The sequence below is a fragment of the Rattus norvegicus genome, chromosome 3 (genome assembly GCF_036323735.1).
Source record: "Rattus norvegicus strain BN/NHsdMcwi chromosome 3, GRCr8, whole genome shotgun sequence".
NCBI classification, from domain to species: Eukaryota; Metazoa; Chordata; class Mammalia; order Rodentia; family Muridae; genus Rattus; species Rattus norvegicus.
In genome coordinates this window covers 25143206-25167903 of record NC_086021.1, presented here as the reverse complement: position 1 = coordinate 25167903, position 24698 = coordinate 25143206, and the positions used below count along the sequence as shown (strand labels likewise).

At 43.3% G+C, this 24698-nt stretch overlaps 1 pseudogene; it reads left to right on the top strand.

Annotated features, from left to right (window-relative positions):
- Nid2-ps11 (nidogen 2, pseudogene 11) overlaps positions 1–23851 on the top strand; it is a 36768-nt pseudogene extending 12917 nt beyond the window's left edge.
- Positions 23852–24698: the final 847 nt, after the last annotated feature.

Genomic DNA, 24698 nt, shown 5'->3' with positions numbered 1-24698 from the left:
CTTCTTTTCTTTATTTATTTGTTTAAGGGTGTCTGCAATTCCTTTTTGTCCACAGCTGAACACTTTCCAGGCCGTTCTGGCATCCGATGAATGTGATTCCTATGCCCTCTTTCTCTATCCTGCCAGTGGTCTTCAGTTTTTGTAACTCACCCCAAAGAATCCTACAGTGTCCAGCTGCAGCTTCCTGCTAAGGTGAGATTCTGCCAAGGGGAAGCAGATGACGTGAGGAGAAAAGCCTTGTATTTCAGCCTGACTAACAGTGAGCAGTCGGTGAAGAATCTCTACCAGTGAGTAATGTGGAGTGCGTGACTGTACTATGCACTGGAAGGACATTTAGGAGGGACACTATCTCTAGTGGCCAGAAACCATTTGATAATAACCTTTGGTGGCTTCTAAGAAAGGCGCTGGTTGAAAACCAAGAGCTAAGCTGGACCTCTGGAGCTTCAGGCTGTCCAAGATTTAAAAGATTCTTTCTTTTTCCTGCACTATCTGTCAGCCATAGAAAACAGAACCAGCAGTGATTATATGTTTTTGCAGAACTACTAGAGCTTGCTGTGAAAAACATTGTTCTTGGGGCTACATAAAAATATCCAGTCATAACTAACTGCCTCAGTGGACCCTTTTCAGGTTAATGATTTCTGGATAGGAGGCATCATGCTTCAGTCTTTCAAACAGGTCTTGTTAAGGATTAAATTATGAGTACTATAATGGGGGGGAGGTAGATGAGGCTTTTAGTCGTCTAAGGTTTCTCCTGGGACCATCACCAGAAATCATGCTGACTGGTTTACCCACAGCGTTGCCAGAGACAAATCCATTTCTTAGTCTCCCCAGTGGGTTATTCTGCTAGTGCTGCAATAGGCTATTCTGCAGGTGTCTGTCCAGTTGGTGCTCCTAAGAGACTATTGACTTCAGGTGGGCTCTTTTGTCTTTGTATTTTGCAATACTAGCTTAGCCCACAGTAGTTACTTTGTGGCTTCCCATAGTTGCTTCTCAGTCAACCTAGATCTTGGGTAGATAGAGTGACAGAGCAAAAATTTGCCGATCACTTTATCTGCAGAGCATTGTGATAAAACCCTTGCAGATATTATCTTAATTAAAACTCTCTCAACTTATAGGCGGTAAGTATAACTATCTTCCCAGTTTTACCAATAGTCTTACCGAAATTATGAAAGTTGCTTATGTCAGAGTCAAATGGCCGAGCCATAGTCAATACAGCTCTGAAGTATGGATACAGGGGTGATCTCTTATGCAGAGTAGATAGGGTATTTCTTACTTGGATTTCATGTTACCTGGTTGTTTGTATTTTCGTTCCTTTTATCAGTCACTCCGGTTACTGCTCACTCTGCTCCTCTTCTGCAATTTTGATATTTCTGGAAAGCATCAAAGGAAACAGTGAAGAACCGGAGTGAATGGATGACAGTGTTTGTGTGTGTGTGTGTGTGTGTGTGTGTGTGTGTGCACGAGCACATGCGAGTGCGTGCATGTGCATGCATGTGTGTGTGAGCACGTGTATGAAGGCCTTTATGGCTCTAGTAGGGAAACACATCTTCCTCCTCACATGCTTTTTGCACACACACACAGGCTCAGACACATGGGCACACACACGCACACGCACAGCAGCTTCTTATGGCTATGCAGGTACCAATTCTCATTCTAATACTCTGTGATTCTTGGTCCTTCCCAGATTCTGTTGGTGTCCAGGGGTTCTGCCTTTAAAAATCATAGTATTTCAAGCACTCAGCCTTATTTCCAAGGGTTCTACATACAAGTGTCCCCTCCTGTTCAGTGATCCGTACCGGGTCTTGGTCTCCATCTCACCCTAGTCTGTGTAGTCTAGACTCTAGAACGGACTTAGCAGTTGGCCTCTATCCTTTCTCCTTTAACCTCTTACCCTCTAGCTTAAAGACTCTCTCTCCCCAGGTTGTACCTAGAGCCCCTTGGAAGGAGGGCTGAGTGCTTGAAATACTACAATTTTTAAGACACAGGCGTGTGCCAGAAAGGAGCAGCGTGAGACATGACCAGAGTGATTGACAAATTTGCTGTGCCTCACGCTTATAAAATGAGACAAACTACAGACAATGGAATAACATAAAATGCAAGTCAGAATTATCCTACCACTACTCTGAGTGACAACTCTGCTACCTCCCCTTTCAGTGTGGGCTTTGCCTCCCATTCAGTGTTTGCATACTTAACACTGTCTCCTAGCCTTCTTTCCTCCAGATTCTGTCAGTATCATTGTCTTAAGGGTTGAAACATTGCATCACACATGCCCAGCATTGAGGACAACATTTGTAAACTAAAGTAGCTCAGGATCATGGTCCTAGCTCCCTCTGGATGCTTTGCTGTACCCCTCCAAGGAGAAGAACATTTTCCTAGTCCAGAAATCTCTTCCTCCAACAGAGGTCATACATTATTCATGTTTGCAGGCCTCTTCTGAAACATGCATATTCAGGTAGGGAAGAGAGTAGTTCCTGGGAAGGGATTAGTCCCAGGCAGGCCAGCATGGCTGTTCTGTTTTGTGATACAGTTTTTCTTTCTAGGAGACACATTCTATCTGTGAGCATTCATAAACGACCTCAGTGTGGAGGGTAAATTAACTGTTTAGATTCCCACCAGGAGCTGTGGCAAACGCCAGGATATTGATTTATGTCTCATTAGAAGGCGTTTATTTAGCTCCACTCTTGCATGATTTGTATTTTCCTTCTCTTTGAAGCTTTGAAGCTGTCCACTTCCAAACTCAAGAGGTTTCCCAGCTGCAATACCCTGCTGTGGGATGGGCTGGGGCTCCAGGGTCTCTTCTTACTGATTGGTTTCAGTTTTTATAATTACATTACTGTGTGGGAGTTGGGGGTTGGACACAGGTGTTGGGGAGGTGTCTGGGTCGGAATCCAGTTTGTCAGAGTTTGTGCTCTCCCCCTACCACGTGGATTCTGGGTATAGATCTAAGCTCTTGTAGGTAAGTGGCTTTACCTGCTAAGTCATTTTTTCCGCCTGAAGTTTTGTCTTCTGTGGTGTGATTTATTTGCAGGCCTTATTTCTATAAGCACCAACTGAGGGCAAGAGTTGAAGCTCTGCTGGTAGAATATTGCCTAGGGGACACAAAGCCCAGAGTTTTGACCTTGGTGCCACACAAACAGGGTTTAGTATCACACCTGGTATCCCAGTGTTTGGGAGGTGCAGGCAGGAGGAATAGAAGCTCAAGGTTATCATCAGCTACATGAGACTGTGTCTCAAAAAATGAAAAGAAACCTTAGCAATTGAATATAACAAATCACAGAAGGGACGAACACTGACCTGATTGGGGAGGAGAGGGTTTATTTGGTTTACTGTCCTGGGTCACACAGTGCATTAGGGGAGTCAAGGCAGGAACTAAAGCAAGACAGTAACCTAGAAGGAGGTAGGAACTGGAACAGAAGCCATGGAGGAACATTATTATTGGCTTGGTTCCTCTGTCTTACTCAGCCTGATTTCTTACACAACCAGAGATGATACCCTAGGGTGGTATCACCCATAGTGAACTGCTCTTCCTCCCACCAATCATTAACCAAGAAATCGCCCCTCCTCCAGACTTGCCTTCAGGCCTGTGTGATTGAGGCAATCTCTTCTCAGGTCTGCATCAGGGTGATGAAATCCAGCCAGTACAGCAGAGTATCATGAATACACTTGGGTACAAGTAGTGGCTAGTGGACAGTGCACAGAATGAGAGAGAGATAGAGAACTGAAGAAAACCTCAACTCTCTTCACTATTGCAGTAGAAACCGAGACTAGAATGATGAATACTTGCCCCAGTGAACAAAGATCTCGTTATATGATTCACTGGATCTTAATACCTCTTTTTAGCCATTCCCTCTTATTCTTGATTGTTGACTTTTGAGGAAATTACATAGTCTGGGATAATTTGAGCTTTGGTATTTCGTGCAAACACAGGATTGATATCATTGGTTAGGTCCCGTTTTCCAGAGTGATTTTTTTTCTCCATCTTTATTAAATTGGGTATTTTTTATTTACATTTCAATTGTTATTACCTTTCCTGGTTTTCAGGCCAACATCCCCCTAACACCTTTCCCCTCCCACTCTATATGGGTGTTCCCCTCCCCACCCTCCCCCCATTACCGCCCTCCCCCCAACAATCACGTTCACTGGAGGTTCAGTCTTGGCAGGATGAAGGGCTTCCCCTTCCACTGGTGCCCTTACTAGGCTCTTCAATGTTACCTATGCAGTTGGAGCCCAGGGTCAGTCTTTGGGTAGTGACTTAGTCACCTGAAGCTCTGGTTGGTTGGCATTGTTGTTCATATGGGCAAATATTCTTGCATTCCATGTTTGCATCTCAAGCCTCTTCAAGCTCTTTCAGTCCTTTCTGTGATTCCTTCAATGGGGTGGTCCCATTCTCGGTTCAGTGGTTTGCTGCTGGCATTCACCTATGCATTTGCCATATTCTGGCTGTATCTCTCAGGAGAGATCTACATCCAGTTCCTGTCAGCCTGCACTTCTTTGTTTCATCCATCTTATCTAGTTCGGGGTGTGTATATATATGGGCCACATGTGGGGCAGGCTCTGAATGGGCATTCCTTCAGCCTTCCAGAGCCTTCCTAATCCGAGCTTTCTCTTAGGGTTAGGAGTCATCTTACACATGGCTGTCCTCTTCACAGCAAGCGTACCATTGACACTGAGATAGTAGGTGCCTGAGCTGGCAAGAGTAGTGCCACATCCCAGCAGAAGATCTCGAGTTTCAGGATAGCTGGGACTATCTGGTGTGCGTCCTCTGAGAAAGGAGATTCTTGGGAACTAACAGGGGTTCATGGTCTACTCTACAGAGAAAATGAAGATCTGTTCCCAAATACTGAGCCTCATTTTGATTAATACATTTGTATCTTACCCATGTTGAACTTTTGCCCAAAAATTGTTTTAGACTTGGTCATTAAAAAGTACTGATAGATCTATCATCCTCTGTCATTAATACATTAGTCCATGTGAATCAGAGTACACAGAGATGTTTGTAAGACAAAATTTCTTGTTAACATGAAATTCTTGCCGTGGCTTTGCCAACTTTGGGCTGTATGATTTGAAGATTAGCTAACCTCTCAAAACCAACTTTTTCCTCACTAAGATCTAGCAGAGCTACCACCCCTATCTTGCAGAGCACAGTGAAGACTGATAAGCACTGGTGTAGGCACGGCTTGTAGAAATCAGTATTATTTAAGTGTTTTAGGAATTTTAAGCTTAAGTAAGCTTGAGTCCGATTTAAGTTTTCATTCACGTCGAGAAAGCATAAAATATTCTTGCATTCCATGTTTGCTCTCAAGACAGCCAGATTTTTGACAGAATATTTGATTCAGGCTTCTGAAGCAGACATATAACCTGATGGTTTAGTGTTCCATACACAATGCCAGACAAAAGGCAGCTTATAACAAAGTTCCTGTATGGTATTTATCTCAGTTACTTAGAAGCTTTGCTTCTGTTTGACATAGCATGGAAAGTTTGGCTTTGATCGTTAAAGTCTTTTGATTTCAATATGAATTCTGAAGGAGGATGAATGGACTGGTTACAATCCACACTTTCCTCTGTTCTTAGACTAAGCAACCTGGGGATTCCTGGGGCTTGGGCTTTTCACATCAGCAGCAGGCTGGCCCTGGACAATGTCTGGCCAGCCACAGTCAGAGGTGACCATTCCACAGCCTGCTCCTCAGTGCTGGAGCACTCCTTCAACCATGCTGCATCCCTGGAGATCTGTACTGAGGACAGTTGCAATTATCACACTGAGAATGGAGAGGATATAGAATACCCACCAATTGAACCAGGGGAGGCCCTGGAAGGCCACAGCAGAATCAATGAATTGATGTGTCTTTCAAATCAAAGGCTAATTCGAGCTTTGTGGATGTTGGCACCACGTCTCCAGATTCTGATCACGCTTCTCCTTTGCCACACCCAGCACCTGGTAACTGGCCATCCTACCGGGAAACAGAATCGGCTTCTTTGGTCCGTCAAATCAAACAGGGGCCACCTGTGGGAGAGGTAGAGGTCCTGGATTTCAAGGACGCAGCATTGATTTTGGATCCAATGGGCACCAGAACCCCAGCTCCTCCACAGGCAAATGCAGCTTTCCTAACTCCAGGCAGGAAAGACCTTGGGAACAGAAACACCCAGTCCTACCCAGAGGCATGGCCAGTGCTTTCACAGCCAGAGGTTCCCGTCGCTCCCTTGGAAGGAGAAATCCTTCCTAATTACCCCGAGTCTGGTATATGCCACCCCTGAGTGGAGGGAGGTATGTGGTAGGACTGGATGACCATGTGAGTTCTAAAGCTCAAGGCAAGTGCATTGAAAAACTGGGCATTTGAGGTTTTGTTTAAAGAAAATATAGCAGAGTTGACAAACTAGACATGGTCATTCACCTGGGCCCATCCCTGTACCGGGCAGGCTGGGACAAGCTGGGGCAGGCTGAGACATAAGGATTTTCTAGGTTCAAGAGTAGCCTGGGCCATATAGACAATTCTAGGCTAGCCTGGATTATACAGCCAGCTCTCCTCCCAAGTGTAATGAAAAATTTCGGTTTGCAAGTTCAGAGAAGGTGAGCCATGTCGAGGCTTCATAGGCATTGCAGGATGGAGGGTACAACCATTTAGCTTTGACTGTGGTAGTTAGCTGTGCAGGCTTAGGCAAACATGCTAAAGAGCCTTAGGGAGAGAACATGGTATAGACACCTGTGTCTGCTATTAGTTCTGGTTCTTGTCCCCACAGCTGTGGCCTTCACCTCCCCTGAACCACCTTAACCTGGTTCTGTGACTCACTAGCACTAAAGGTAGCAGGAAGAAGGCAGGGGAATGCCCAGAGGGAACAACTTTTCATCCACCCTGATGGAGTGGGAAACTGGTCCTAGATTCATCCTCCCCCACGCCTATCTCCCGCTCTCCCTGCTCAATGATCTCTGCCAGGAGGATGTGTCAGAGGTCATACCTCTCTCCACAGCATTTCAACTTCACAGTTTTTCTGTCCGTGTATTGACAAAAACATTAACCTAGCAGAGAGGACCTTCTGGTTCTGCTGGGACATTTTCTGCAGGTTCAGGAGTTATTTAGAGAAATAGTTCAGGAGGGAAAAAAACACTTTGTGTTTAACAGAGTATAGAGTAATAGTTAGGGTAGGACTGTTGTTGTCAAGTTTGAATCTTGGCCATGCTAAGGCAACTTATTTTACCCTTAAGTCTGATTTTCATTTATAAACGTATTGCCAGGATTTGTTGTTAGTATATGTTATGTTTTGAGTGCCTGCATTAGTCTGTTCCTCAGAAGACAATTAAGACCATCATTACTAATCTTTAGAGGATTTAAAACATAGCAAACTGGAGGATGGGGGGGGGGAGTGAACAGCTGGGCTGGAAAACAGAGAAACTGAAAACAGAAAGTCTCATTAAAAAGCTTTTGCCTCCTGGCTCCTTTTCTGCTTGATGGAGTTTGATGAGCATTTGTTTTTGTTAAAGCCAAAGGCATGGATTTCTTTTAAACGTTCTAGAACTTTCAAATTCTTTTAACAATCTCCTAATATATTCAGTGTGAATTTTTTCTATCTAAAGAGATTTAAAGGCACGAATCAAAAATTTCCTCAAAGGGATTTTGTGTTACAGATGGGTTTTTGAGTGGCCTTTTGTTGGGGGTTGTATTTTCTTGGCCCAGGAAGAGCACACAGTTATTGGAAAGTGGTTGTATGTACAGTTGTCTGAAACCTGAGGAGCGGGCTATGGCCCAGCAGAAAACTGTAAACTGATGTAAAACCTTCAGAGAGTTTTCTTTTGCAATCGGTCATGGTTCTTGAAGCGTGAACTTTGTAGATGATAATGTGTCACAGTGTCAAAGGTTCCGAGTGGCTGTTTAAGAGCTCAGAAAGGCCTGAAATGGAACCAGTCACTGGGAACTGAGGGTAAGAGCATAACCGAGGAGGGACATGATCTGTGGTATTTAATCAGCTGCCAAATGTAGTCAATGCTGACATCTAAATGCTAGAATGGTTATGAAAAAGACTTTCAGGGGGAGATTGTCCAACTGGAAGCTTCTAAGTCTTAGAGGAGAAAAATACTTTTAAATTTTATTTAAAAAATATTTATGTGTGTTCATGTGTACAAGTTCATGTGTGGGAAAGCCTACCCCTTAAGGAAGAATGTTTGGTGAGCTGTGTGAACCATAGAAACATGTAATTGTTATTATTTATGTTCAGAGGAAACACTGTTCTCCCGGAGGTTTATCCAGCAGCTGTGGGCTTACTCTGGGCAGCTGTTGACATGGGGCTGAGACCTTCTAGTACCAGCTCAAGGTAGGAAATGCGCAGCTTCTGGTAGTGGATGGAATTGAGTTCCCCCGCAGCTGTGTTGTGTAGTTTAAAGATAGATGCTGTTTGAACCTTATTTTCTGAACAGAGAGCACCCTTCCCAATAAATTTTAACTTCCCCTTTAAGCATATAGGATTTGGTTTGCTGAGTCAGGGAATTAGGATTTTGTTAAAGGCTCAGAAAATTTCTCTTCTTTTTAGTATTGTTTTCATTAGGGTGTGTGTGCGTGTGTGTGTGTGTGTGTGTGTGTGTGTGTGTGTCTGTGCACGCCTGCCTGCCTGCCTGCCTGTGCATATGTATATGTGTTGTGTAGGCCCCATAGGCATAGGAATAGGAGAGGTGCTCTGAAGTGGCCCCAGGGCAGCTTATGCAGCATGATGGTATAGACAGGTTCCATGCTGCCACCCTGAGCAGTGTTTCTTTGTGCTGAGAGCTGGCTGCAGCCCTGCTCATATTGGGAGCTTTCAATTCCAGGCTGCAGTAGGTTTTTGGTTGTCACAGCAGAGAGTATCTGCATTCTCACTGCCAGGGAGGTGGGCTCCATTTGCAGAGAGAGAGAGAGATTCAGGGGGAAAGGCTGCAGCGCATTTGTTAGTCTCAGTAGAATGAGCAGCTGTGAACTTTCCCTTCACTAAGGCCATCCCTAACTCAAGCATCAGGAACTGTTGTTCCCTACAGCTTTTACTCTGGACTGAGCTCACCCTCCCTGTTGCCTGCCCTGATCCTCAGCTTCCACCTGGTTCCCAGCAGCTACACAAACAGACCAGTTCTTTTAGTCTGAGGCAGGGATTTTGTTGCAGCTTTCAACCTGGAGTAGCAAGCACTGCTGAGGTGCTGGGGTCCTCGCAGCTGGGAGAACTGAAGTAGAGGAGGAAGGTGTGGCCAGGTCGAAAGCTCTGGGCCAGGGTGTGGTGGTCTCACAGGTGGCCATTTCTGAGCACAGTCTCCACTGCTGTTTCTCACCCCCTGGCTTCTGATACTCGCAGGCCTCTTCTGACATTCCCATAGTGAAGCAGGATGGGGAGGGTTCTGTGGGCAGCAAGTAGACATACCACCCAATCCGGATCAGGCGACCCAAGGGTGTCTGTTAGCCCCGCCTCCGCCCCTCCCCTATGTCCCACCTCCAGACTGCTGCCAAGCTGCTCAAGTGGTTCTAGCTGTTGGTGGGGTCCTGCTGCTGTGATAGGCTCCTCCTCTCCAGCCCCTCCTCCCCACCCACCTCTCAGGCCCTCCTGGGATAGCTGTCCTCCTCTGGGGCCCTGTACTTGCTCCCAGCCATGGTGGCTAGGCTCACTGCTCTCCTCCTTTACCTAGTTTTCTCCTTGGCCATCCTGGTCCAGACAGGTAAGGTGAGTGAGGGCTGGGGCACCCAGGGACCCCGCCCTGGTGCCTGGGGGTCGCTCTGTTCATGAGCGACTTTGTCTCTACCTGGCTGGCCTGAGGTGTGGCATCGGGGTAGGAATAGGGAGACCTGGCTGCTCTGGGCCTAGGGGTGAGGGTCTAAGATTTTCTGGAACTGAACCAACTCTGAATTGAAGATGAGGGATGGGACCTTCTTAGGGCTGGTATGAAAACACTAGGATGTTAAAATCCTAGCCAAGTATTAGTGATAACAGCTGTCCCCAGCAGTGTACCTTGGGAAAAACCTTGGAAAAAGCAGTCATTTTGAAAATTGGCCTTGAGGCCACCTGCAGCAAAAGCATCTGGAGAGCTTCCCAGGAGACTCTCTGGCCACTATCATCGGGAACTCGGAGGGTTAGTAGAGAGACAAAGGGAAATTAGTGTGGGGTGACTTGTACTTCTTAACAGCATCTTACGTGCTTTTGGTGTCTGTCCCTACACTTCTAGAGACTCTGGTCATATTTTGTGGAGGAGGTGGACACAGAAATTGTGCTGAATCAAGGGAACACGTTTCTTTCACCTTGTGCAACTCAATTTATAGACCAGGCCTAAGTGGCATCACCTGGGGTCTAAGATTAGAAATGCAGTAGCTCCTGAGTTACTGTGTCAGATTCAATGATCTATTTAGCATAGTAATCAGATCCCCAGGAATTTGCAGGCACATTCAAGTCTGAGTAGTGTCTTCTTATGATAAATACAATCGGTGATTCAGAATAGCATATTAAGCATGCACCAGCAGAGTCTTCTTTCATTTATTATGTCCCATCTCCACATCAGGAGAGGAAAAATGGCTTCAAGAAAACACTGCAATTGTAGTTGATTCAAAGCAGCATTATGCTTTGAGCTTTCTAAAAATGAAGGCAAACCCAAACAGTGAGAAACATAGGCTTAGGCAAACCAAACTTGGCCTTAGAACTGACTTCTAGCAAGGTTTATGTCACATATAAGGAACACTGGGAAAGAGAACTCCTTGCCCAGGTCATTATGATAAATGAATGAATGAATGAATGCAGAAATGGTTTTCTTAAGGCAATTCTGTTGGTGTTGGTACAAGAACCTTTCAGTGAGCTACAGAGAGATGGCCAGTCTGGGTTCTGGGTTCTAAGAACTGATGCTGCAGAGGGTGAAGACAGCCAACACTTGTATCTCTGCGATGACAATGTGGTAGAGGAAGAAACCCAGCATAAATGTCAGATCTATGTCATGGACTGCTAAGGAGAGAAGAAAGCAAACAATCACAGGGATAAAGAGTGGCTCATGATTTTAGTCTCCCTTTGGGGATAAAATTTTTATTGTCTAGTGTACTTTTGTAGAGAAAAGTATCCAGTAGCTCAACTTATCCTTGAGCTTTGTGTCCCAAACACTGCGGGAGATGCCTGAGACTGTAAATGTCAATTGTTTTTCCTTTGCTGAGTTGAAACGCAAAGCCCTGTGCATGGTAGATAATTGCATCTTATAGCATGGAGGTTTTGAAACTAGACTGTGAATGCCCTTAGGTTTTCCTGCTTTGAAGTGAGAGAGATGGGGGAAGCTGGTAGAGGCGAAGTCATACAGTGAATAATTGGCGGCTAGGGTTTGCTCCCAGGCTTCTGTGACTCCACAGTCACCATCTTAAAACATGCGGCATAATTCATTTAGACCTGGAGGCTGCCCCACTTCTAACATTCTGTGGCTTTCTGAAAATGAGTTCTCTAAACCCGTTCAATCAGTCCATATAATGACTAATAATCGCAAAAGATGTCTCTGGTCCAGGAATGTGTCCATCTTAGATCAAGTACTACTCCCTGGGTGTCTTTTGTGCCCATCGTATGCCTTCCATCCTTGTTTGCTTGCTTTCTTTTTTTAAAAGATAGAGTCTCAAATTTGCTATGTGTTCAAAGCTGGCCTTGAACTCTTGATCCTCCTGCCTCTGCTTCCTGAGACCTAGGCTTAGATTCCTGAATCTCTTGCCTCTCCCACCTGAGACTTGGAGTTACACTTATGTGCCACCATGTCTGACATACATCTTGTTTTGAATCAACACTACAACTGTTTAGGTTAGATATCCTCACTTCCAAGTAAGGGGACTGTGGCTACAGGTCAGAAAGAATGGCAGGGTTCAACCAGATAAGAACGCCACTCTGTGACCTTTTTGTTTTGTTTCGTTTGACCTAAGAATACTGAACCAGAAGTATCTTTGCTTTAAAGGTAGGGACCTAATTTTTCTGTAGCAGGGTCCAGGGAGCTCTGCCAGTGTCCCTTTATTCTTGTTCCTGGTCCTCAGGAATGGGTTGTACCTGAGCAACCCTAGAAGGCATGCAAAAGGTTCCAGAAGCACTGTGGAACTCCTGGAGGGTTCCAATGTCCCTCCAGGCGCTAGGAAGTAGCAACACATTTTAGCTCTCAAAAGTTGAAAGGGTGATTAAAACGTCACTCTATAGAGACCAAGGGGAGTTAATGTTAATGTGTTCTACCACTTCTGAAACATCTTCTGAGGACAGGTGCATCACACACATGTATGCCATGCACCAACCTGGGAAGGTTGCCACAGTTATCTGCTCTGACACTCAACGTACATAGTGAATTTTTTCAAACTGCTTTGCAATTCTATCTTGCCATAGTCAGGACCATCCAATCAGATAGACAGCTCTCAATGGACAAACTATAAACGGCTAATAAATATTTGAGGAAATGTTCAATATCCTAGGTCTTTGGGAAATGCAAATTGAAATTGCTTGAGCTTAGAATGGTGTTGATGAGGATGGGGTGGGGGCGGCTTATTCAAGATTGGGGCAGCCACTGTGGAAATTAGTATGCGGTTCCTCAAAATCTGTGAATAGAATTCCCATATGATTCAGCTTCACCACTCCTGTGCATGTACCTAAAGGACCTTAAGTCAACGGACCACGAAGATAGCTGTGCACCATGTTTGTGATTATTCCCAATAGCCAGGGTATGGAACCAGTCTAGACTCCCATAAGTTGACAGGTAGCTAATGACAATGTGGTACATACATGTACATAATGGAGTTTTGAGATGATTATCATTATCATTCTTTTTATTATTATTTTACTATTGGGGTATATATGTCTAGCCACACTGCAGGGTACACATGGAAGTCAAAGGACAAGTTTCTTTAGTTTATTGTCTTCTTCCACCCTACAGGTCCCAAGGATCAAACTCAGGTTATCAGGCTTGATGGCAAGTGCCTCTACCTACTGAACCATTTTACCAGCCTCACAATGGATTTCATTCATCTGTGAAAAAAAAAGTTATATTCCTTGCTGGAAAATGGATAGAACTGGATATGATCATGTTAAGTAAAAGACATCACCCGGAAAAACAAATACCCAAGTTTTTCCCCTCATGTGCTAAGTCTATATGTGGATCCATGTATATATTTATATGCATAAGACATGAAGATAAAGCAGGACTGTTGAGAAGAGGTAAGGGAGTAGTAATGTGGCAAGAAAAAGAGGAGGTTAATAGGGAAAAGATAAATAGAACCTTTTTCTCAGATGTGAAATCAGAAGGGAGAATAAGTAGTGGATAATGGGGACAGTGAGCATGAGTGAAGTATGAAATGTCATAATGAAGCCCATTACTTTATATGTTAAGTTTTAAAACAAAATAAAAGAACTGGTCAGTAACAGTAGGACTGTTGGTCCTGTGTAAGCAACATGTAGCTCCAAAGGCTTTAGCAACCTTTTGGGGACATTACTATTCGTTTCTTCAGTAATACAATGGGGATGACGGCCCTTTTCTCCTGGTGTGGCAGTTATCAGGATTAAATAAATGTGTCTAAAGTGCTCAGCACAGGACCTACCTTCCAGTAGCCCCTTTCAGATTAGTACAAATTAATCTTACTTCTTCGATGTTCCCAGCAACATTTTAATAAATACACTCTGCAAATCCTGACAGTGTTGTTTACATGAAATGGTCAGAGATCTCACACCTATACAAACAAAAAGGGGGAAGGGGATGATGGCAAGTGACAGCTTAAAGGACCAAGGCTTTGGGAAGTAATAAAAACCTTCTAGAAATAGAGAAAGGTAATGCTGTATGTTCTCAAAGTATCATAAAAATCATTGAATTAGACACATTGAAAGGGTGACTTGTGTTATGTGAACTCTATATTCATTTAAAATAATCCCCAAAGGCTGATGATGTTGCTCATTGTCAGGTAGAATATATATTTGGCATGTGCAAGGCCCTAGGTTCTATCTTCAGTCCCAGAAAAAGAAAGGAATGAGTAGATAAATGTAAGTTTTTTAAAAGGTAAGCTGGATGTGTTGGCCTATGTCTGTAATCGCAGCATTTGGGGATGATGCAGAAGGATTGCTGTAAGTTTGAGAGCAGTCTAGATTACTTGATAAGGTTCACACTAGCCTACGGAAAGGAACGGAATCCATAATACCACATCATGTCTAATAGAAAAAAAAATGCTTTCCTAATTATACCCTACATGGTGACACATGCCTTTTATTCTCAGTGTTCCAGGAGCTGAGTCAGCAGGATCTTGAATTTGGGGCTAGACTCCCCTCAGCAAACAGCCAACCAGAATAAGGTGTACATAATTGTGGGTAAGAGCACAATGAGCTAATTATACTGAGTGGACAGACTGGGTTCCTAACAGGAACTTGTGCACTGATTTGGGGGTATCAAGCTTTATACATGTGCCCCAGAAAGAGTGTGGGATTGGCTTCAAGCTCCTTGAGTGCCTTCATCAGTTCTGGGAATTGGGCATCATGAGGACAGAGAGAATTTTCTTTCCCTCAGTGGTACTGGTGTCACCATTTTGTCAGCTAGTCCTCCACAGGGTCTAGAGCCTCATTCTTGAGACGTTGGATAAGTTTTCAGCCCCTCCTTTGGTGGTATAGGCCATGTCTTCATTTTCCAGTACAAGACAGACACCAGGTACCTGTATCAAGTGTACAGAAGCCATTTGAATGGATATTTGTGGGTAGCAACAAAAATAAAGTTATGGTTGGGGGTCTCCACAGCGTGAGAAATGGTGTTGAAGGGTCACAGTGTGAGATGACAACGAAAAGGCTGCTCAGAGGGGCCTGAAGCCAGGAGCTTCACTGGGTTCTGAGAGTAGACTTTCTAGACACAGTGACTTTCCTGTCTCCAGTTGTGCTTCCTACCTGATGGTTTGGCTTTTCCAACTTTATGTCTACTGTCACTTTGTACATTTTTAATGTTGTTCCTCTGCTGCTCTTGGGTTCCCAGAAAGCCTGGCTCAGAGGCTCCTGAACCTTTTTTTATTCTAGACTCAGCTCTCCCAGTAGCCTTCTCAGAGGTCCAGTGACTGAGGATTTGTTGTTCTAAAGTAGGTATATATAAGATCACCATTGGATTTTTGGTGAATGTCTGTAATCTCAACACTCAGGAGGTGGAGGCAGGAGAACCAGGACTTCAAGGCTAGCCTCAACTACACAGCCAATTAGAGGCTACCCGCTGGTATATGAAACCTTGACTCCACTTTTCCATACATCTGCATATCTGCCCTTTGTGGCCTTCACAGTCACACAGTGTTGCTTTCATTGAACTCTACACATTGTAAGTCCCATTGGATGGTGGAGAGTCTAGGTCACGGTACATATTCCATCATGAAAGTGGAGGAGTGTCCAATGAATTTTAGCCCCAGTTTCTCAACAGGCACAAACTCATGGAGATGTAGGGTCCTGCTGAAATGCTGCACCCCTAAAGTTCTCCCCAGTCTTCCCAGTGGCAGTGACTGTATACCTCTAGCATGAAGCTGGTCCCTTTAGTTCTTTGAATAGCAATGACCATTAGAGGTATTTGGTGACCTGCACATCTCTTTATTTCTAGCCCTTTGAATGAGGCCATGATGTGTCTGTCAATTGTCGGTTGTCACGTTCCCTCTCCATTGGGGTTGGGCGTGAACTAGGTGGATCCAAAGATTTTTTCTAGAATTTTCTCTATGGTTGAGGCTTCATACAGAGAGTATAATGTCCAGTGGAACAGCTCCCTTAGTGGAATTGGCAGAGCATCGGTCTTCAGAAGTCTAGATCAGGAGCTGGGGCAACCTGGGGGCCCTTGTCTATGACAGAGAAAAGTTACTTAGGTTTGCCTGTTTCTAGATACAGACAGCAGAGCAGTTCCTTAGCACCAGGCCTTTGAATTTTAGCCTGGAACTTGTATGTGGGTTGGGGTAGCATAGTGTGAGAAACCTGTCTAGCATATACGAGGTTCTGGGTTCCAGGAAGTAGTGGTGGGGCAATAACAGGAAAAGGAAAGTTGGTTGATTGACAGTAGATATCTTGTAAGCAAGGGAAACGTGGGTGCTGTCCTGTGTGGTGTAAGATGTTTGGCACAGAATCTCTTGCCTTTACCCAGCAGGTACAGCACCCTGCTCACTTGCCTTGCAACCTGAAGACGACTGCAGAGAGCGTCCAGTGTGTGCCAAGCAGTAGATTTCTACTGGTGGAGCGCCAGTGATACTGACAAAGATGTCTATCTCATGACTCTTGAGATATCTCTATATGTGTGTGGTTCTAGGGCTGGGAAGGAGGAGAGCCTTGTACATATCATGCAGGTGCTCTACTACTGCCAAGACACAGCCTAGACCTTGGCAGAGTTTTTCAGAGACAGGATCTCTGTGTGTATGTCAGGCAAGTCTTGAACTTATAAGCCCCTCCTGCTTCTGCAATGAAATGCAAGGATAAAGGTTTCAGACAGCTTGCAGATGTGTTTTTGTTGTTGGTTTTTGTTTTTTTGTTTTTGTTTTTTTTTTTTTGTTTTTTTACAATTCCCTCTCTTGATTTCAATATACTCAAACACCAAGGTTTTCTGTTTTCCTTGCTGCCTTAGTACAGATGTGTTGGAAGAATTGAGGTCAGGGGCCATCTTTGTGGGTTGGTGTCAGCTCCACTCATCTCAGACCTACCCTGGACTCTGGTGAGCTTTGGCTGTCCTAACTGTATAGCAAGTCACTGAGATGGGTACATGTTAGGTCTCGCCAGTCTCAGTGCATGATGACTTTTATTTTATTTTTGGTTTTGTTGGTTTTTGTTTGTTGTTTAATTTGAAAATCTTTTATAACAAAAGTTTTAAAAACATGTACTTTGATGTCTAGTGGAAGATGCACTCTGTCTCATGCCTTAAAAATCCATTTTAACCTGTCATATGATAAATATCAATAGTCAGAAACCATATTTAAAAAGCACATGAAGGTCTTCAAGTGTTTTAGCATCTAGGGTTGTAAGACCAAAAAGTTTGATGCTTCCTTTGGCAAAATTATACTCAGGAGAGTGGTTTCTGCTGTGCACAGTGTATATCACTTTATTGTTATGAAGTAATACCTGAGTGTCTCCTGAAGTGGCTGTTTTGATTCTGGCCACCAGCAGTGTACTAAAGTAGCCATTGTGTAATGGCCTTGTCAGCACGTGTCAACTTTGTCATGATCTAAACCCACAAGATTTAGACATTTATTATACAATTATATTATAATTATTTATTTGTAATTAAATTTAGTTTACATGCTTCCAATTACTACAGGGTTGTCTAAGATAGTTTCTTCTTTAATGAATTGCCTGGTCAAGCCTTTGGCTCAGTTCCTTGTGTATATTTTCTCCTGGTTCCTGCTTACAATGCTCTTTTTTCCTGTTTCCTTTGCTGTATTTTTTTTCATTTTTTTCATTATCATTACAATATCTATCTATTGATCTGTCTGTCTGTCTATCTATCCAAGTCATTCCTCTTGTTTGCCCTAATCTTAAGCAGTATATGAAAGGTTTGATAATTTCTTTATTGACTTATTTTAAAAAGTCAGTATCTTTTGTTTATCAAGTCATGTACTTTGTGTTAACAGACAAGGACGTAAAATATTCTTCTTTGCTCTCAGTTTATAATCTAGTACAACAAAACCAAGAGAATATAACATAAACAAGGGATTGAACCTAGCATAGTCGCTTACTAGCCAAATGCTTCTGAGCTCTGTGCACAGCCCCAACCTTGTCTTTCTAAAATTATGCTTTGTTTTTGAGAGGGAGTAGTACTCGAGGGGGGAGCCTTTCTGTCCGGTATTCTTAAACAATGCTTGTCATTTGGGGCTTTGATATATTGCTTAGGCTACGACTTGGCAGGACACTTCCATAGAGCAGGACACACAAATTGGTATGGTACCAAAGTGGCAGGAAAGCAGTTTTTTTTTCTTTTTTTCATTTAAGAGTTTAAGAAGAGGGCTCAAAACCTCTGCACTCTGTAATTTTGGTCAATCGTCATTGTCTATCTGTTAGTCTGGCAGGCATGAGTTTAAAAAAGAGTATTGGAAAAGTATGTTCCGGCTCAGGGGGAAAGCCAGGCTTTGCCAACCTGACTTTAAACATCTTTTTTCTTAGAACTTAGCACAGCTAGTGATGCTGGGGGTGGGGTGGGCAATGTAAGGAAGAAACTTCATTATGCAAATTTCGATCTTAATGCTTTATTCGTATGTTTCCTGGCAGGCTGTTCTTTAATCTCTAGAGCAAGATTGCTCAGAATTACCATATATTCTCATTAATTTCATTAAAACTATAGCAAAGGTTGTTTTTGCTATAATCAAGAGCGATTTTGATTAATACTTAGGAAACCAAACCCCTCGCCAGTAGTGGGAATGAGAATAACCTTCTCAGTCAGTCGTCCTTTCTCTTCCTTCTCACCCCTTCTTGCAAAACGCCAAAGATACAAATGCACCAGAGGGATTTTTAAGAGTCTGTTTGCTTTTGCAGATAGTTCTAAGGAAAACACTCCAAAATGGGAGTCCATTTTCCTCTCTCTTGAGTTTGAAGAAAGAACACACGTGTGCACACCAGCCTGCCTTGGCTGGCAACAAACAGTGCCAGGAGCACACACCCTCTTTCACAGGCTGACTGTTAAGTCAGCAGAGAATGCTGGGAAAATCTAGAAGATGAAGAAGGTAACATACCTATGTACCCATGTAAAGAGGACATGAAAATTGCAGACAGGTATTAGATAAAAACTAAAGGACCAGTCGAAGATGATCTATCTTTGCTTTTGGAAACCATACCTACTGAGGCATCCCACATTATAACTTGCCCTGATTTCAAAGCATAGTTTGACATGCGTGTTTTTGTGCTTATGATCTGTTCATGAGCGTTCATTAGTACACTATGTACAGTGTGAGGAGGAGCAGGTCATTGAGGGAGAAAAAGATACTGGAAAGATAGTCATTTGACACGCTATAGTTTCTAATGTTTCAACCACACCCTCCTCCATTTTCCCTCCCTTCTTTCCATTCTTTTGAGTACTGATGCTGGAAACCATGACCTTGTGTGTGCTAGACAAACACTCTATCAATGATTCTCTGTTGCCTCCTTATTGATCTGTGTAATAATTTTTGATCACAGGATAGGTGTAAAATAGTGTATCTTCACTATCTCCTCCTTCAAGGAGTGCTCAGTACTCTAATCAAAGACAGAACCCATTTGTCCATTGTCTTTTTCCTTGCCAACCTCTATGGTTCCTGCTCTTAGGAAAAAGTGGGGCCAGCTTACAGGTTCAGAGGTTCAGTCCGTTATCATTAGGGCGGGGGCAGGACAGTGTCCATACAGATGTAGGGCTGGAGAAGCTGAGAGTTCAACATCTTCTGAGGGCAGATAGGAGAAGACTGGCTTGCAGGCAGCTTTTAGGAAGTCTTGTCAGACTATATCTTATGTTTGGACACTGTAGGTATCTGTGTTGCACTGCTTTCTTAGGGCTACTGGGACACAGTGGAGTTAAAGTATACATTAACAACTGGCCACACAGCAACATTTGATCCATTAAAGACCGAATACATGACAGTATGTATTATTTACTTCTTTATTGCTTTGAAAGACACCATGTCCAAAGCAAATTAAAAATAAAATTTCCAGAAGGTTAGAGTCCATGATGGCAGAGAGAAGCCATGGTGTCAGGAGCAGCTGAGAGCTTACATTTTGGGTAATTTAGTGTGAGCATGAGTGAGTGTGTGCATGTGTGTGTGTGTGTGTGAGTGTGTGTGCGCGCGTGTGTGCATGCACAAGAGTGTGTATATTTATGTGTATGTGTATGTATATGTGTAAGAAGAGAGAGAGACAGACAGACAGACAGAGTGACACACACACAGAAAGAGAGATTGATATGTACCATGGTGCCTGTGGAAGTCCAAGAAAAGTTATGGAGTTGATAATTTCCCATCTCTACATTGGTTCAAGGAATTGAGTTCAGGTTATCAGGGTTTCTGCTTTTTATGCAGAAGATAACTGTACAATAAACTGGATAACTTAAAATTTGAAAAGAAATAATATTTTTTTCCAATTCCCCAGAGTAGAATTCCCCAGAGTTCAAAATATCAGCAGAGCCATGCTCCTGAGTGTTCCTGGATTTGAATGGAATCCTTCCTTCCTCCCCACGCCCCATTCTTTTTTTTTTTCTTTTTTTCAGAGCTGGGGACCGAACCCAGGGCCTTGCGTGCGAAAGGCAAGCGCTCTACCACTGAGCTCAATCCCCAACCCTCCTCCGCCCCATTCTTAACTACTTTGTATCTCACTAAAATATAAGAACAGCTAACAAGTTTCCTGTGGATAGATGTGATGTCTTAGAAGCCTTTCTTCTGGATTTAGATAAGTGTGAGCAAAGGATGTGTCCCTCAGGTGAGTGGAATGCCATTCTTTGTCACCTCAGCTTTCACAAATCCTTTGTAATCACAGTAATTGCAAGAAGCTGTGCAGACGACAGGGCCATGGTAAAATGTTCACAAATGCCAATGTGTAGCAAAGGCCTAATAATACACTAGGTGTGAATTATGAACCTCAATTAAGGCCTTTGCCAGTCATATTGCCCAGTTAGAATATACATAATTGGAAGTAGGACTCCATTTTTTTTTTATAAAAAGAATATTTGCTTGTTAAAAGTGTGACATTCAAGAGTTAGCTTAATAGGATGTGGAAAGATTTCCCAATGAATACTGCAGACCTCAGAAGAACAAAGGCGAGCATATGGTTTATTTTAAACAGATGTCACCTGCTGTGGAAACTTCTTTCAGGCAAAGAATACAATGTACTTACTGTTCTCCAGGTCTGTGATGGATTGTGATACACATAGGAGAAAGGGGGAAATAGTCTCTCTATTTCTGCCTTGAACTTAGATGCCTAAAGCAACACAAATCCATCCATTAACATTTTGGGTATTAGGCGGCTGAAAGATTCCCACTAGAATAAAGTTCAGCTTTAGCAGCGTTGTCCTCCTCTGAAGGCTCTAGTTTCTTTGCCTTTCCTGAGTTTGTTCTTATTGTTTGTTTTGTTTCTTTTTGTTTTATGAAATGCGTCTTCATCTCATGGATCATGGCTCCTTCCCCTGATCCACTGACCACATATTGTCTGATTATCACTCTCCTTTTCTTTCTTTTTTTTTTTTTTTGGTTCTTTTTTTTCGGGGCTGGGGACCGAACCCAGGGCCTTGTGCTTCCACTCTTCTTTTCTTATCATGACCCTAGAATTCACTTTGAGCCTGTCCAGATAACACAAGATAATAACTGTATCTCCAATACCTTAGAAGCTAGCTTAGTTACATCTTATAGTGATTTCTGCCTCATAAAGTATCAACTGTGTATGCCCTGACACTCGAAATGAGAACACCCCTGAGGGACTGCATGCATTACAGGAAATTGAACATTATATCATTAGCATTGTGTCGTGATGTCACACTGTTTTTCTTTTACATAAAACCACAATAGATTCTCAGAAAAGATCATATCTAGACAACTTCCATATATGGTTTTAAAAACAATGTAAGATCTTATGAAAATCAGAAATGAAAATTCCACAATATGTGTGTTAAGTGCGGGGTCAGCTGAAATGACTCAGACCCATTGCAGGGGCCTAAGTACTTTTTCCTTCCACTAAGTGGTGGTTAATGAGCACACAGTAAGCTAAATGGACTGTGCATGCAGTCTTCTTCTTTTGTAGCCTGGGTTCTGCTATTTTTGCACAGGTCTGGTATTCATGTTTTTGTATGTGTCTCATTTGGTAATATCTATGTTACTCTCAATGCAGGTCTAAGTGTGACAAACATGTTGAGTGTACAGTGGGGTTGTGTCTCAGCGGCTCTACCACAGGTGTCTTGCCTCAGGCCTCTTGGGCATTCTTTGTGCAGAAATGTTAGAACTCATCTACCCAGTGATACCACAGGGATGTGGGGTGATAGCCAGGACATAATGATTCTCTGGTTGGGTGGGGGAGGAACATGATGCTTTAAGTGTGTTTTAAAAATTTTCACTTTTACTTTTGAAATTATAACATAATCCCAACATTTCTCCATTCCCTCCACTTCTCCTTCCACCAAACCCTTCCATGTGGGCTGGAGAGATGGCTCAGTATTTGGAAGTGTATTTTATTCTTCCAGAAGAACTGAGTTTGGTGCCTAGTACCCTTGGCAGATGGCTCACAACTGCCTGGACTTCTAGCTCACAGGCTCTGATGCCTCTGGTTGCCTTGGGCATTCACACATACACAGGATGAAAATAAAATAAAATAAAATGTTAAAATGACTCCCATCTACTCTTGCTTGCTCTCTTTCAAGTCCACGACCTCCTTTTTCATTAATTGTTGTTACATGCAACTATGTATAGATTTTCCTACATACATAAATATAACCTATTCAACCTGTCTAATGTTGCTCGTATGTTTATGTTTTCAGTACTGACTACTTGGTATTGGGTAAAAATTGACCTGCTCTTCCCCGGGGAAGACTATCAAAGTCTCAGCATTTCTTAGTTGCATGTAGTTCTTTGTGTAGAGTTGAGGCTTCATGGGCTTTCATCCACTTTGGCATGTCTATTAGCTTGGTAAATCAATTAATTTATTGAGGCTTAGTTACTGAGAAGAAACTGTGTGCCTGAAAGGCAGCTGCATCACCAAAAGCTCACCACAGAGGCTGGGGAGAGGGTTCAGTCCGTAAAGTGATTGCTGCATAAGCACAGGAGTCTGAGCTCAATACCGAACACCCACGTGACAAGCCAATGCTAGTGGCACACACTTGTGCTCTCATTGTTGGTGAAAGGGGGAGAGCAGATCCTTGGCACTGAGTAGCAAGCTGACTTGACTTAATTGCTATGTTCTGTGTATGTATGAAAGATTCTGCCTCAAAAAAAGAAGGGCCTTCAAATACCCACAAAGGTGTGTGTGAACCTAAACATAGAAACATACACACACACACACACACACACACACACAGACACACACACACCTGCACATACATCTACAAAGTTTGGTTTTGAAGTTCCACCCCAGCATGGGTGATAGCTCACCAAAGCTGTAGACATAGAGCGCTCTGAACAATTTACAGGTAGCCCGAGGAACCAGAGGCATTTTGTTAAGTTTTATGTGCCCTACAAGTCTACCTTCTCACTCTAGGAAGGGATTAGCAGTGACTGACTTTATGGAGGACCATACTTTGAGCTGTTGGAAGGGACAAAAGTCCTTAAAGAAAATGGTGTGCAGTAAAGAGTCACAGGGTAGGTTGTAGCTAGACTGAAACTAAAATCCTTGTCCTGCCTTGTTTAGAGCTGCTTCACTCCAGTCCGTTTCTATCTTCAAGAGGCCTCCTTCATGATATACCTTCCTCCTCTTCTTTGAGATAGGGTTTCAGCGTGTAGCCCTGGCTGGCCTAGGACTTGACACGTACACCAAGCTGTACTTGAAATCACTGTGCATACCAGGCTCGCCTTGCGCCTGTAGTAGAACAACTGCTGACTCCCAGTTTCTGGGAGTAGAGAAGCTCTCAAGAGGACCTGGATTCAGTTCCCAGCGTCCACACGATAACTCGCAGATGCCTCTAAGTCCAGTTTTAGGGGGTCCAATGCTCTCTTCTGGTCTCCAAGGATTCTTGCACACTCGTTGATTTTATGTGTGTGTGTGTGTGTGTGTGTGTTTGTGTGTGTGTATCATATTAATAACATATATTAAATAAATAAAAAATATATTTATTTCTTGCCTATGTAGGTGCAGAGTATCACTCTTTGCCTTTGCTGAGAAAAGGTTTCCTCTTTCAAATTAGCTGCCCCTAAGCCATCATCCAGCTCACACACAAGTCTTGAATCTCCTTCCTTCATTTTAAAAACTACCTAAAAATTAAAACTACCTAAAAACTAACTTAAAATTGTCTTCTTCTTTGCAGGATATGGAGACTGCGATGATTTTAATCTGGAGGATGCACTGAAAGAAACTTCCTCAGTAAAGCGTGACTCAAACAAACAAGTCCACCAAGCAAACACAAGTGGTCAGCCATGCACCACACTGACAATCTTGCCTTCAGAAAAGTACACGCATATGAGACTAGCTGTACCTCCATCTACCTGTTTGTTCTGTTGTGCAAGGCTTGTGTCGTCTCGTCATACGTGTGTCATCTTCCTTTTACATTTAGAAAATTTCACAATTTTCATTATGTTGAAACCACAAGAGAACATGCATCTGCCTTCGCATTTTTTCTGCTGTACAAAAAGAGAACTCCGACCCGTTTCATTCCTCTCACTGTTTTGTTTTGAGACAGGGTCTCTTGATTTAGCCCGAGTTGTCCTGAAATTCTCTGTGCCGACAGGGCCGGCTTTGACTTGGGTCCAGTACTAGAGCAACAGTGACTCTTGGCCACTGATGTGCATTTCTACCTTCAGAACCCATGACTTTTTATGATTCTTCAGTGTGATCCCCACAATGGCCTCGGGGACCTATATCGAGACCATTCTCACGATGTGACTTCCGTTAACCATAAAGCAGCCACTGTGTTTTACAATCTGCTTCCTTTCGTCCTCCCTTCCCCCTTCAGAGAGCCACTTTAGCACCATAACTAGAAGGACAGGAACAATCAGAGCCCCATCAAATCCAGCAAGTAATGAGGTGTGGGAAGTGAGGAGGCCAGACTCACCTGAGAAGGGACACAAGGAGGGACTCGTTAGGACTCCATCTGGGACAGGGTCAAAAGGAGCCGTGTAGAATTTTTAGCTGCACATATGAAAAGT